Below are 13,806 nucleotides of genomic sequence, written 5' to 3' on the forward strand. Positions count from 1 at the left end.
CCAAGGGTGCTGTACCATGGGATATGCTACATCCAAGGCTGCTGTACCATGTGATAAGCTACATCCAAGGATGCTGTACCATGTGATATGCTACATCCAAGGGTGCTGTACCATGTGATATGCTACATCCAAGGGTGCTGTATCATGGGATATGCTACATCCAAGGGTGCTGTATCATGTGATTTGCTACATCCAAGGAATTCTGTACCATGTGCTATGCTACATCCAAGGATGCTGTACCATGTGATAAGCTACATCCAAGGATGCTGTACCATGTGCTATGCTACATCCAAGGGTGCTGTACCATGTGATATGCTACATCCAAGGGTGCTGTATCATGTGATTTGCTACATCCAAGGAATTCTGTACCATGTGATATGCTACATCCACGGGTGCTGTACCTTGTGATATGCTACATCCAAGGGTGCTGTACCATGGAGTATTTCTACCTTTGCTAAAATAGTAATCACGAAGTTAACAAATATAAAGGAACAGCAATGTGCAGGATACAAGGGATAATGTTCCCCTACTGAAGTACTTTAAAAATGTCACCCTGAGTTTCAATATGTGCTGATTTTGTTGTAAATATCTTTCTAAGTTTCATGAGCCACACTTTTGGGCCCTACATTTTTGATCGGTTGCAGTATTAGATTACCATTGCCATTAGATGCATCCAGTATCACTAGGGCAGTAACTGACTAACTGGTGCATCTTGATTATATGTGTAGTGCATTGTTATGGGTTGGTGGTTTACAGAGCAAAGTTTCTAATTAAAGAGAAGCCATTAAAATAAGGCATTTGTTCTACATTGATAATAACATGAAACAAAGACAGGTCTGCAGTGGAAAAACCTAATTTGTATACTGGATATTTGTAATATTTACACAGGAGAAAACACTTACCATTTTGTGCATTTATATACTCGTTGACCTCATGGCCGTCAGTAGAATAAATTGGGAACTGAAAAATGATTGAATTAAATGTTTTTTTTTATAAATACAATTTTATTGCTTTATAGCAATGTAACCATACAATCATAAAACAAACATTTAAGAACAGTTGATATTAACCAACGCAGCAGGAGTATTACTAATTTCAAAGTACAGTAATATCAATTAATCTAGCTAGACAATGACAATAAATTAGTACTAACTTCCAAGAATATTAACTAAAACAGAGCAGTAAAACAAAGTCTGTGGAACAAAGCAAACTAAGAAAGAGCTAATTATATAGAAACATCTGTGAATGAAGTTTAGGGTGCAAAGGAAATAAATATCATCCAAAGTTAAAAAAAGGAAGTAAAATAGTAAGAACATGGAACATGGTTATAGAGAAAGAAGAAGATGTCACAGTCAAGGGAGAGAACTGATAGTTGAAGAATAAGACTGCTAGAGGAGGAAGTGACTTATACATTTACGATTGGGTAACTAGAACTAAAATTATATTTGTTTCATGGGTGTTAGCTAGTAGGTGAAAGAAGTCATAGTCCCTCCACAAATAAAAAAACAACATCTTCTTCTTCTTCTTTAACTATAGACAGAGCCTTAGAAACATGACCACCTTAGAGCACTCTTTTCTATTGAACATAAGCCCTCTATTAATGATCCTTACCTGCAATGACATTGGTACACAAAAGGGGGAATTTACAAACTAAGGCTATATAAGCTCTTGCTACTGCTGATGACTGCATACACCAGGTGGTCCATGCTTGAGTTCCAGTGGAAGAGGTTCCAACACAAAGAATGGTCTTAGAGAATTGTGAGGTGAATCCAAGTAGTGATGGATGACCATTGTCTAAAGATAGAGGGCAATTCCAAAATGTATGTCTGGCAGAAGGTTTATGGATGTCACATCCTGAACATTCGGTGTCTAAAGCTAGTGCCTTCTTTATATTATCTACTGGAGCCTAATAACTATTATAAATCAAGAGTATGGCCTTTTCAAAAATGTAAAGAGTACTTCTAAGATAATGCAATCTCCTAAATAAGGAGTCAAAAGGGGTCATGGGAATGTCTATGGGGTATTTTCATAAAGCAACAAAGCAGATCATCTGTAGCTCTGTCCTGCTTTAAGGTTAGACACTGGGCAAGAGTTGAGTTTTTTACTTTTGAGACCATCAGACTTAATTGAGGAGACAGGTGAGATATGAATTTTGAAAAGGGGTCTTAATATCATATACTGGAGTTGCAAGCATTGCCTTAAGTGGGATTTGTGTAAGCCTTGAGAGTGTTGTGAATCTTCAGTGCTATACGGTATAATGTATGGGTCTAGAGAGAAAACTTGTCTCAAATGATTTTTACATTTAAATTCAATATCTCTTGAATATCAGGGTATAGTTTTATCCCAAAATATTTATGGGAGAGATTAATCGGGGAGAAAGTTAGAGATGTGCCAGAGTTGCAAAGTTGTTTTGCTGTGGGGATAATAGGATATAACTCAGTTTTTATAAGATTTATGTTTAATCATGATAGACTCCCCAAAATCATTAAGTATAGATTTCATTAGTGGAAAAAGGATTGCTGCTAAAAATTACAAAGTCGTTTGTGAAAAACAAGTGCTTTAGTTTCAACATTAAGGAGCAACCATCCAGAGACCTGGGAGAAGCAATTAAGATGCCTATTTAAGGGTTCAGAAGCTAGAAAAAAAGGATGCTGGTGATAAAGGGCAACCTTGACTGGTGCCTTTGTATCGCAGAAAAGGGGGATGGGGTGATAGGCTATTTGATACAATTAAAGCTTGTGAATTATGATATAAAGCCTACAGAGCCTGAGTAAAGCTATCAGATAAAGCCATGGATTCTATCAGCTTCCGAAGGTAAGACAAACAAATAGTATCAGATGTTTTCTCAAAATCTACAAGAAAGGCCACATCTGGGTCTAGAGCTGGACTATTTATGAGTTCTTAAAAACATAGCAAAAGAGTCCTAAGGTTATCTGTACTACTTCTGACTTTAACAAACCTAGATTGGGTGCCCAATATAAGATTATACATAAATGAAATCTAATATTTTTGCAATAAATTTTGCCTATAGCTCAAACCAGTATTAATAAGAGAGAGATGGTGGTATCAAGATGTAAGGAAAGGTTTTTCTAGGTTTTAATATAACTGTTAAAGTAACTGGAAATAGATGAAGGGTTAACAGAGTAGGAGGATTGAAAAGAGTGAAATAGAGAGGTGAGATCTAAGGATAAAATGTCCTTAAATGCTAGTAATTTTTTATATTAAGCCCATCTTGCTAGGGGCTTTCCATTTTTAACCATAGAGATGGCTTTCCAAACTTCTTGCTCTGAGATAGGAGCATCAAGGATATTCTTCTGTTCTTTTGTCACCTTAGGAACAGAGACGCCTGATTGGAAAGATGCAATGTTCTCCGCTTTAGGGTTAAGGTTATATGAATCATTATAGAAATTATAATAAAAGGTAGAGAACATTTCATTAATACGGATAATCTCTAGTGATGGTGATATACAACATCCAGGAATAATCATACTACGCCTCCTTACTTCCAATTTATAGGCTAATAGCTTTGCTGGTTTGTTTCCCCTTCTCCCCACCCATTTCAAATATAGCTGAGATTTTTCCACTATCTTAATATTGCCTTGATTTTTACATCACAGGTGTGTCTCTGAATTTGGAGTAGAGCCACTGCCTAATTTTCTAATTGTTTGATATTATCATTAACAAATAAAACAAAAAACAGCTGACGAGAAAGCAGTTCCAAAATTTGCTAAAATCACAAGTACATACAAGGCTTAAAGCGCTTTTCGTTTGCACTGAAGCAAACTTCTTCAGAAGGCCTTGCAATTAAAAACCGCCACAACTTAAAATACATCACTGCTTACATCACAAGCACAATTGCTTTACAGCGATGAATAACTTAAAGTTATAGAACTCTTAATATGACTTGAAACTGCTACAAAAAAGCAATGTCACCACAGAAAATTTAAATTAAACTTGGTTTTAAACAATTATGACATTTATATATGTACTTTGTCATAAAATCCTTGCAGAAATGCAAACTACAATAAGAAATAAGGATATAATACAATTGTTAAATCGCCTATTTCTAAACAGTAACCAAATAGGTTCAATACTATGATGAAACTGATAGATCTTATGTTAGGCAAAACATTTTTGAAGCATGGCATTGAAACATGACATTATATGCTGGTAACATACTATATACCCAAATTTTTATATTTCAAAATACAACTTATAGAACGCACATCATTCAGATGGGAGGTTTACATGCCTCAAGTCTGATTTTCCATGCCAATTCCAATTCTTCCAACAGGATTGGCAGCGGGCTTCCTCTTATAGATGGAACTATTTGGTCTATAGCCATAAAGGTAAAGGTGTGATTAGGGAAAGAATGTACATGTTTCGCAAGTGCATTGTCTAACTTCCCTTTGTTAATCGCATACTGGTGCTCATAAACTCTCTTACGCAATTTACTTTGTTTTGCCAATATAAAAGCAAAACAGTGTTTACATTTTGCTAAATAGTCAATAAACTTAGATTGGCAGCTGAACTTAAATCTAAGCTTATATTCCATGTTATTGACCACAAACGTACTAGATGTTACCATGTACTTGCAATAATTGCATGCCTCGCATTTAAACATACCAGTTGATTTAGTAATTTGGGAATTTGCCAACTCAAGGTGATTTTTCAAATTCCTACCCCTTCTAAAACTCGTATGAAATGTGTCTCCAAGTTTATCCCAAAGTACTGGGGATACCCTAAAAAGTTCCCAGTTTTTCTTTAGTATTCCTGTTACCAAATGGCTATCACTACAAAATGTAGTTATAAATTTCAAACAGGAGTCACTATCAGTAAGTGTCTTGTTGTTATTGACATTAGAAGGGGTTACTAAATCAGTAGACTCACATGACGACTCTAAGACAACATCTGTCTGAAACTTGACTGTTAAAATTGGAGAATAAACTCCATTGTATCTTTTGGCAATATCCTCATCAGTCAGCCTGACAATTAAATCCTCTGGATAACCCCAGCTCAGAAACATGAGTTTAAGATGGTCACATTCCACAAGGAAATCACACAGTTGTGTGTTGATACGTGCCGCTCTTACTAATTGACCTTTCACAACTGATCGTTTCTGATAAAAGGGATGGCAACTTGAAAAATGAAGGAAATCATTTGAATACGTTGCCTTCCTATAAATACTTGCTTGAAAACAATGTTGTGATCTGTTCTTTGCTAACATCAGGTCCATGTAAGATATGGCATCCGTATCAAATGTGAACGAAAATCTGAGAAAGTCAGTTGTACCATTCAAATAATGGACAAATTCAGTAGCTTCCTCACCTGAACCTTTAAAGAGAATAAAGATGTCATCCAAGAATCGAGTATAGTGTATTACATTACTAACTACAGCACTGTCTTTAAAAACAAATTCATGTTCCCATTGAGCCATAATGGTGTTAGCAAAACTGCCACCACAGGGAGAACCCATAGCGACACCAGACTTCTGCAGGTAGAAGGATTCTCCAAATAGAAAGAAATTATTTGTCAAAACCAAATCTAGTAATTCAATGAGTAAACTAACTATTTGAAGCCCCATTTTGTTTCAATCTGATGGCTGTCCAATCCATACCGACAGAGTGAGGTATACAGGTGTAAAGGGCCTTGACATCTATAGTTAAAAAGTTGTAATCAACACTATAGCTAAGCTTGTTCAAGTCACTCAAAAAGGACCACGAATCTTTACACACCTGTACTTCTGGTGTCAAATACTTTTTTAACAAGCCATCTACAAATTTCGCTATGGGGTAAGTAGGTGAATTTCGACCGTCAATTAACGTACGCATGGGTGGCTGAGTTAAACTCTTATGCAATTTAGGAATACCAAACATATATGGGTAACGTGGATATGATATAGAAAGATAGTTAAAGATTTTCTGATTTATCTTGCCATCAATGAACAAGTCCCTGCGAGTCATATTAATCAACTGGTATGCTACATTTACCTCAGATCGAGAGCTGGCCTGGTAAGCTGGAGTATTAAGTAATTCCTCCATACATAAAGTATAATCATTAATATCAAAAATAGCAAGCCCACCACCCTTATCTGGCTTGCATACCCTTATTGTTTGGGATCTAATAAAGGCCAAAAAGTCCCTTTCATCACTAGTAATATTAGATTTAACAGTATTTTTGTTTTTGTTAGAACGGGCAATCTGCCTAATGTCAAGTTCGCAGACTTGTTCAAAGAATTGTAAAATTGGAAAACAACTGATGGGAGAATATAAAGGCAGATACCAATACTTTGCATAGGCTATTCAGCCAATGAACAAACCAATACATTTCTCAGCTGACAAATAGTTCAATGTGTTTGTACACGGACACAGCAGCAAAACGAAAAGCCTTTCGGCACAGCAGTCCCATTAAATCACAAGCAAATTTTCACTTCACTTCTCTTAATCCACAGGTTGTTTCAACATCACCAATATTCACTATTGAACAAAGAATAAAGCTGCAGAAATACGATAAAGGCTTTATTTAACACATTAAAATAGACTAGCACTTTCACCAGTAGGCTTCTTCAGGCCTGAGGAAGCCTACGGGTGAAAGCGCTAGTCTATTTTAATGTGTTAAATAAAGCCTTTATCGTATTTCTGCGGCTTTATTCTTTGTTCAATAGTGAATATTGGTGATGTTGAAACAACCTGTGGATTAAGAGAAGAGAAGTGAAAATTTGCTTGTGATTTAATGGGACTGCTGCGCCGAAAGGCTTTTCGTTTTCTTGCTGTGTCCGTGTACAAACACATTGAACTATTTGTCAGCTGAGAAACGTATTGGTTTGTTCGTTGGCTGAATAGCCTATGCAAAGTATTGGTATCTGCCTTTATATTCTCCCATCAGTTGTTTTACTATTGTTCGTGCAGTTTCACTCTGGGAGAAGTTGTCACAAAGTGGTGATATTGTTTTTCTTTAATTGTAAAATTGGGTTAAATGGAGGATTAAAAGTACTAGACACAAAAAGAGGGTCAACAGTGTGTGTAGTTTTACCTAATAACAAAGAAAGATTCAATTTCCTCACAAAGAGTTTAACATCAATGATAGTTTTAACCAAATCCAAGTTCTGTGTAGGTACAAAAGTACTCCCTTTTGCCAACAAATCGGCCATGTCTGTAGTGATGGTAGAACTTGAATAATTGTAGATCTTATAATCACCCTTTCGGTTAAAAATCAAAACTGGACCACAAACCGAACTAAATGTTTTGTGACTATCTTCCTCAAGATCAGTCAGGACACATGGACAGCTGTCAAGTGAATCCTGGTCAAAACCTGTATTTGCACTGATAGTACTGAGTTCACCAGTGTCACCCATACCACTAGAAGAAATAACATGGTCACAGGGGTTACTGGCTTGTTCAGTTACAAAACTGAGGGGGAACACTGAAACTACTTCCCCCACTTCTTGTTTCTGTTGTTCCATTTGTTTTTCGAAGACCGGAGACCTTGCTTCGATCTTGCTCCCCTCTGAATATCCTCCTGAAAATCCCGTTTTTGGTTATAATCACCTTACAGCTGTAGATTATTAATAGATTTGTTAGCATTACGGATTCTTTCACTCTGCCTGACCACCGTATCTTACTCTGAATCACTGTGGATACTATCACCGGGTTCATCACCTATATGCTGCGATTCAGTATTAGAATCCACTTGATTAAAATGAACATTACCAGTAACGTGACCAGAACTGTCAGTGCTAGATACAGCATTGATATTTTGATGGCTAGACTTAAACCATACCTGGGCCGTGGATGGTTTAGGATATGCTAGCCCCTGCTGATATGCCTTTAAGTCTCTACTTACTTTTTTGATTTTGGTAGCTTTCAGTTTTACCATATGATCATTTATACTAGAAAACACACGACCATATTCGAACTTGTAATGATCGAAATTAAGGTTGCGTTTAATTTTCACATCTAGGTCGGCCACAACCTTAAGCAGGTTATCAACCCATAGACTGTAGTGTTTAATGATAACCCCTAAAAGTTCCAGCCCCTGATGGTCGAACAAATTGACCAACTCGATATGAAATGGTGAACCCGCTTCTATCCACGTAGGGAAATGGTGGCATCTTAAACCGTTCGGTACCACTTTTGATTTAACACATTCCTCAAAATATGCAATTTTTAGCTGCAATTTTTTCACTTTGAATAGGTGGTTGTCAAACAGCTTTAAGTCAGTTACTATAGTAGAAACATCAGTATTACCTCCATCAGGTGCATTTTGTGGTGGCCCCGCAAAGGAGCTGCTGGAAAAAGAAATTATGTCTTTCAACCAAGAGTCCAGTGATGGTTGGGAAGGACTGGCATTGTTCAACTCCTCAATCCTGTTATTGTCACACAGAGCGGGTATTTCAGTCACCGTTGCTGGTGAAGGCTGGATTTGCCGCTGGGGGTGATGCTGAGTACTCGACTGATTGAATTCCACAACAGCTGTTGATGGTGGTGGTTTACTGGCCTGTGTAAACAATGTATTAGTATCACCAGGATTTATGGTAGCTGCCATATCTGTTTGTCGCCCATTTACTATTGCAGTTTGACAAGGTTCTAAGCCGGGCACACGATTTCCCGAACTGATATTTGATTGAGCTGGATCAGACACCGGAACCACCATCTGACCATTCCGCGGCTGATTCTGACTATAAAAAAGGCGCTGATTTCTATCCAACTCATCAAGTCTATTTATTCATGATAGAATCAATCTGTGTGGTGAATTAATTGAAAAAAGTCTCAATTCTGCTGTTTGTAGTAGCGGTTATAGTTTTACCAAGTGTTGCATTACAATCCGCAACAGTATTACCGGCTCCATTAAAACTGGTATTATCTCTCACATGAAGACCGGTATCCTTATCGTGCTCATTGTTGGTCTCATGCAGAGCTTCACTAGCTGTAGGAAACAAACTTTGACTCACAGCCGCTCAAGACAACATGACTAAGAATTCACTGACAACTAAAAGACTAATAAAACAAAAAACAGCTGACGAGAAAGCAGTTCCAAAATTTACTAAAATCAGAAGTACATACAAGGCTTAAAACGCTTTTCGTTTGCACTGAAGCAAACGTCTTCAGTAGACCTTGCAATTAAAAACCGCCACAATTTAAAATTCATCACTGCTTACATAACAAGAACAATTGCTTTACAGCGGTGCATAACTTAAAGTTATAGAACTCATAAGACTTGAAACCGCTAAAAAAAAGCAATGTCACCACAGAAAATTTTAATTAAACTTGGTTTTAAACAATTATGACATTTACATATGTACTTTGTCATAAAACCCTTACAGAAATGCAAACTACAATAAGAAATAAGGATATAATACAATTGTTAAATCGCCTATTTCTAAACAGTAACCAAATAGGTTCAATACTATGATGAAACTGATAGATCTTATGTTAGGCAAAACATTTTTGAAGCATGGCATTGAAACATGACATTATATGCTGGTAACATACTATCTACCCAAATATTTATATTTCAAAATACAACTTATAGAACACACATCATTCAGACGGGAGGTTTACATGCCTCAAGTCTGATTTGCCATGCCAATTCCAATTCTTCCACCAGGATTGGCAGCGGGCTTCCTCTTATAGATGGAACTATTTGGTCTATAGCCATAAAGGTAAAGGTGTGATTAGGGAAAGAATGCACATGTTTCACAAGTGCATTGTCTAACTTCCCTTTGTTAATCACATACTGGTGCTCATAAACTCTCTCAAGCAATTTACGTTCTCTTTTGCCAATATAAAAATGCATGGCAAATCAGACTTGAAGTATGTAAACCTCCCGTCTAAATGATGTGTGTTCTATAAGTTGTATTTTGAAATATAAAAATTTGGGTAGATAGTATGTTACCAGGATATAATGTCATGTTCCAATGCCATGCTTCAAAAATGTTTTGCCTAACATAAGATCTATCAGTTTCATCATAGTATTGAACCTATTTGGTTACTGTTTAGAAAAAGGTGATTTAACAATTGTATTATATCCTTATTTCTTATTGTAGTTTGCATTTCTGTAAGGGTTTTATGACAAAGTACATATGTAAATGTCATAATTGTTTAAAACCAAGTTTAATTTAAATTTTCTGTGGTGACATTGCTTTTTTGTAGCGGTTTCAAGTCTTATGAGTTCTATAACTTTGAGTTATTCACCGCTGTAAAGCAATTGCGCTTGTGATGTAAGCTGTGATGTATTTTAAATTGTGGCGGTTTTTAATTGCAAGGTCTTCTGATGAAGTTTGCTTCAGTGCAAACGAAAAGCACTTTAAACCTTGTATGTACTTGTGATTTTAGTAAATTTTGGAACTGCTTTCTCGTCAGCTGTTTTTTGTTTTATTAGTCTTTTAGTTGTCAGTGAATTTTTAGTCGTGTTGTCTGGAGCGGCTGGGAGTCAAAGTTTGTTTCCTACAGCTAGTGAAGCTCTGCATGAGACCAACAATGAGCACGATAAGGATACCGGTCTTCATGTGAGAGATAATACAAGTTTTAATGGAGCCGGTAATACTGTTGTGGATTTTAACTCAACACTTGGTAAAACTATAACCGCTACTACAAACAGCAGAATTGAGACTTTTTTCAATTCATTCACCACACAGATTGATTCTATCATGAATAGACTTGATGAGTTGGATAGAAATCAGCGCCTTTTTTATAGTCAGAATCAGCCGCAGAATGGTCAGATGGTGGTTCCGGTGTCTGATCCAGCTCAATCAAACAACAGTTTGGGAAATCGTGTGCCTGGCTTAGAACCTTGTCAAACTGCAAAAGTAAATGGGCGACAAATGGATGTGGCAGCTACCATAAATCCTGGTGATACTAATACATTGTTTACACGAGCCAGTAAACCACCACCATCATCAGCTGTTGTGGAATTCAATCAGTCGAGTACTCAGCAAATTCACCCCCAGCGGCAAATCCAGCCTTCACCAGCAACGGTGACTGAAATACCCGCTCTGTGTGACAATAATAGGATTGCGGAGCTGAACAACACCAGTCCTTCCCAACCATCATTGGACTGTTGGTTGAAAGACATCATTTCTTTTTCCAGCGGCTCCTTTGCGGGGCCACCACAAAATGCACCTGATGGAGGTAATACTGATGTTTCTACTATAGTCACTGACTTAAAGCTGTTTGACAACCACCTATTCAAAGTGAAAAAATTGCAGCTAGAAATTGCATATTTTGAGGAATGTGTTAAATCAAAAGTGGTACCGAAGGGTTTAAGATGCCACCATTTCCCTACGGGGATAGAAGCGGGTTCACCATTTCATGTCGAGTTAGTCAATTTGTTCGACCGTCAGGGGCTGGAACTTTTAGGGGTTATCATTAAACACTACAGTCTATGGGTTGATAACTTGATTACGGTTGTGGCCGACCTGGATGTGAAAATTAAACGCAACCTTAATTTCGATCGTTACAAGTTCGAATATGATTGCGTGTTTTCTAGTATAAACGATCATATGGTAAAACTGAAAGCTACCAAAATCAAAAAATTAAGTAGAGACTTAAAGGCATATGAGCAGGGGCTAGCATATCCTAAACCATCCTCGGCCCAGGTATGGTTTAAGTCTAGCCATCAAAATATCAATGCTGTATCTAGCACTGACAGTTCTTGGCACGTTACTGGTAATGTTCATTTTAATCAAGTGGATTCTAATACTGAATTGCACCATATAGGTGATGAACCCAGTGATAGTATCCACAGTGATTCAGAGGAAGATACGGTGGTCAGGCGGAGTGAAAGAATCCGTAATGCTAACAAATCTATTAATAATCCACAGCCGCAAGGTGATTATAACCAAAAACGGGATTTTCAGGAGGATATTCGGAGGGGAGCAAGACCGAAGCAAGGTCTCCGGTCTTCAAACAACAAATGGAACAACAGAAACAGGAAGTGGGGGAAGTAGTTTTAGAGTTCCCCCTCAGTTTTTTAACTGAACAAGCCAGTAACCCCTGTGACCATGTTATTTCTTCTAGTGGTATGGGTGACACTGGTGAACTCAGTACCATCAGTGCAAATACGGGTTTTGACCAGGATTCACTTGACAGCTGTCCATGTGTCCTGATTGATCTTGAGGAAGATAGTCACAAAACATTTAGTTCGGTTTGTGGTCCAGTTTTGATTTTTAACCGAAAGGGTGATTATAAGATCTACAATTATTCAAGTTCTACCATCACTACAGACATGGCCGATTTGTTGGCAAAAGGGAGTACTTTTGTACCTACACAGAACTTGGATTTGGTTAAAACTATCATTGATGTTAAAACTCTTTGTGAGGAAATTGAATCTTTCTTTGTTATTGGGTAAAACTACACACGCTGTTGACCCTCTTTTTGTGTCTAGTACTTTTAATCCTCCACTTAACCCAGTTTTACAATTCTTTGAACAAGTCTGCGAACTTGACATTAGGCAGATTGCCCGTTCTAACAAAAACAAAAATACTGTTAAATCTAATATTACTAGTGATGAAAGGGACTTTTTGGCCTTTATTAGATCCCAAAAAATAAGGGTATGCAAGCCAGATAAGGATGGTGGGCTTGCTATTTTTGATATTAATGATTATACTTTACGTATGGAGGAATTACTTAATACTCCAGCTTACCAGGCCAGCTCTCGATCTGAGGTAAATGGAGCATACCAGTTGATTAATATGACTCTCAGGGACTTGTTCATTGATGGCAAGATAAATCAGAAAATCTTTAACTATCTTTCTATATCATATCCACGTTACCCATATATGTTTGGTATTCCTAAATTGCATAAGAGTTTAACTCAGCCACCCATGCGTCTGTTAATTAACGGTCGAAATTCACCTACTTACCCCATAGCGATATTTGTAGATGGCTTGATAAAAAAGTATTTGACACCAGAAGTACAGGTGTGTAAAGATTCGTGGTCCTTTTTGAGTGACTTGAACAAGCTTAGCTATAGTGTTGATTACAACTTTTTAACTATAGATGTCAAGGACTTTTACACTTGTATACCTCACTCTGTCGGTATGGATTGGACAGCCATCAGATTGAAACAAAATGGGGCTTCAAATAGTGGTTAGTTTAATCATTGAATTACTATATTTGGTTTTGACAAATAATTTCTTTCTATTTGGAGAATCCTTCTACCTGCATAAGTCTGGTGTCGCTATGGGTTCTCCCTGTGGTGGCAGTTTTGCTAACATCGTTATGACTCCATGGGAACATGAATTTGTTTTTAAAGACAGTGCTGTAGTTAGTAATGTAATACACTATACTCGGTTCCTGGATGACATCTTTATTCTCTTTAAAGGTTCAGGTGAGGAAGCTACTGATTTTGTCCATTATTTGAATGGTACAACTGACTTTCTCAGATTTACGTTCACATTTGATACGGATGCCATATCTTACTTGGACCTGATGTTAGTAAAGAACAGATCACAACATTGTTTTCAAGCAAGTATTTATAGGAAGGCAACATATTCAAATGGTTTCCTTCATTTTTCAAGTTGCCATCCTTTTTATCAGAAACGATCAGTTGTGAAAGGTCAATTAGTAAGAGCGACACGTATCAACACACAACTGTGTGATTTCCTTGCGGAATGTGACCATCTTAAACTCATGTTTCTGAGCCGGGGTTATCCAGAGGATTTAATTGTCAGGCTGACTGATGAGGTTATTGCCAAAAAATACAATGGAGTTTATTCTCCAATTTTAACAGTCAAGTTTCAGACAGATGTTGTCTTAGAGTCGTCATGTTACTGATTTAGTAACCCCTTCTAGTGTCAATAACAAC

This window comes from Protopterus annectens, chromosome 7.part0 (assembly GCF_019279795.1).
Source record: "Protopterus annectens isolate FY-2018-M chromosome 7.part0, PAN1.0, whole genome shotgun sequence".
NCBI lineage: Eukaryota > Metazoa > Chordata > Ceratodontiformes > Protopteridae > Protopterus > Protopterus annectens.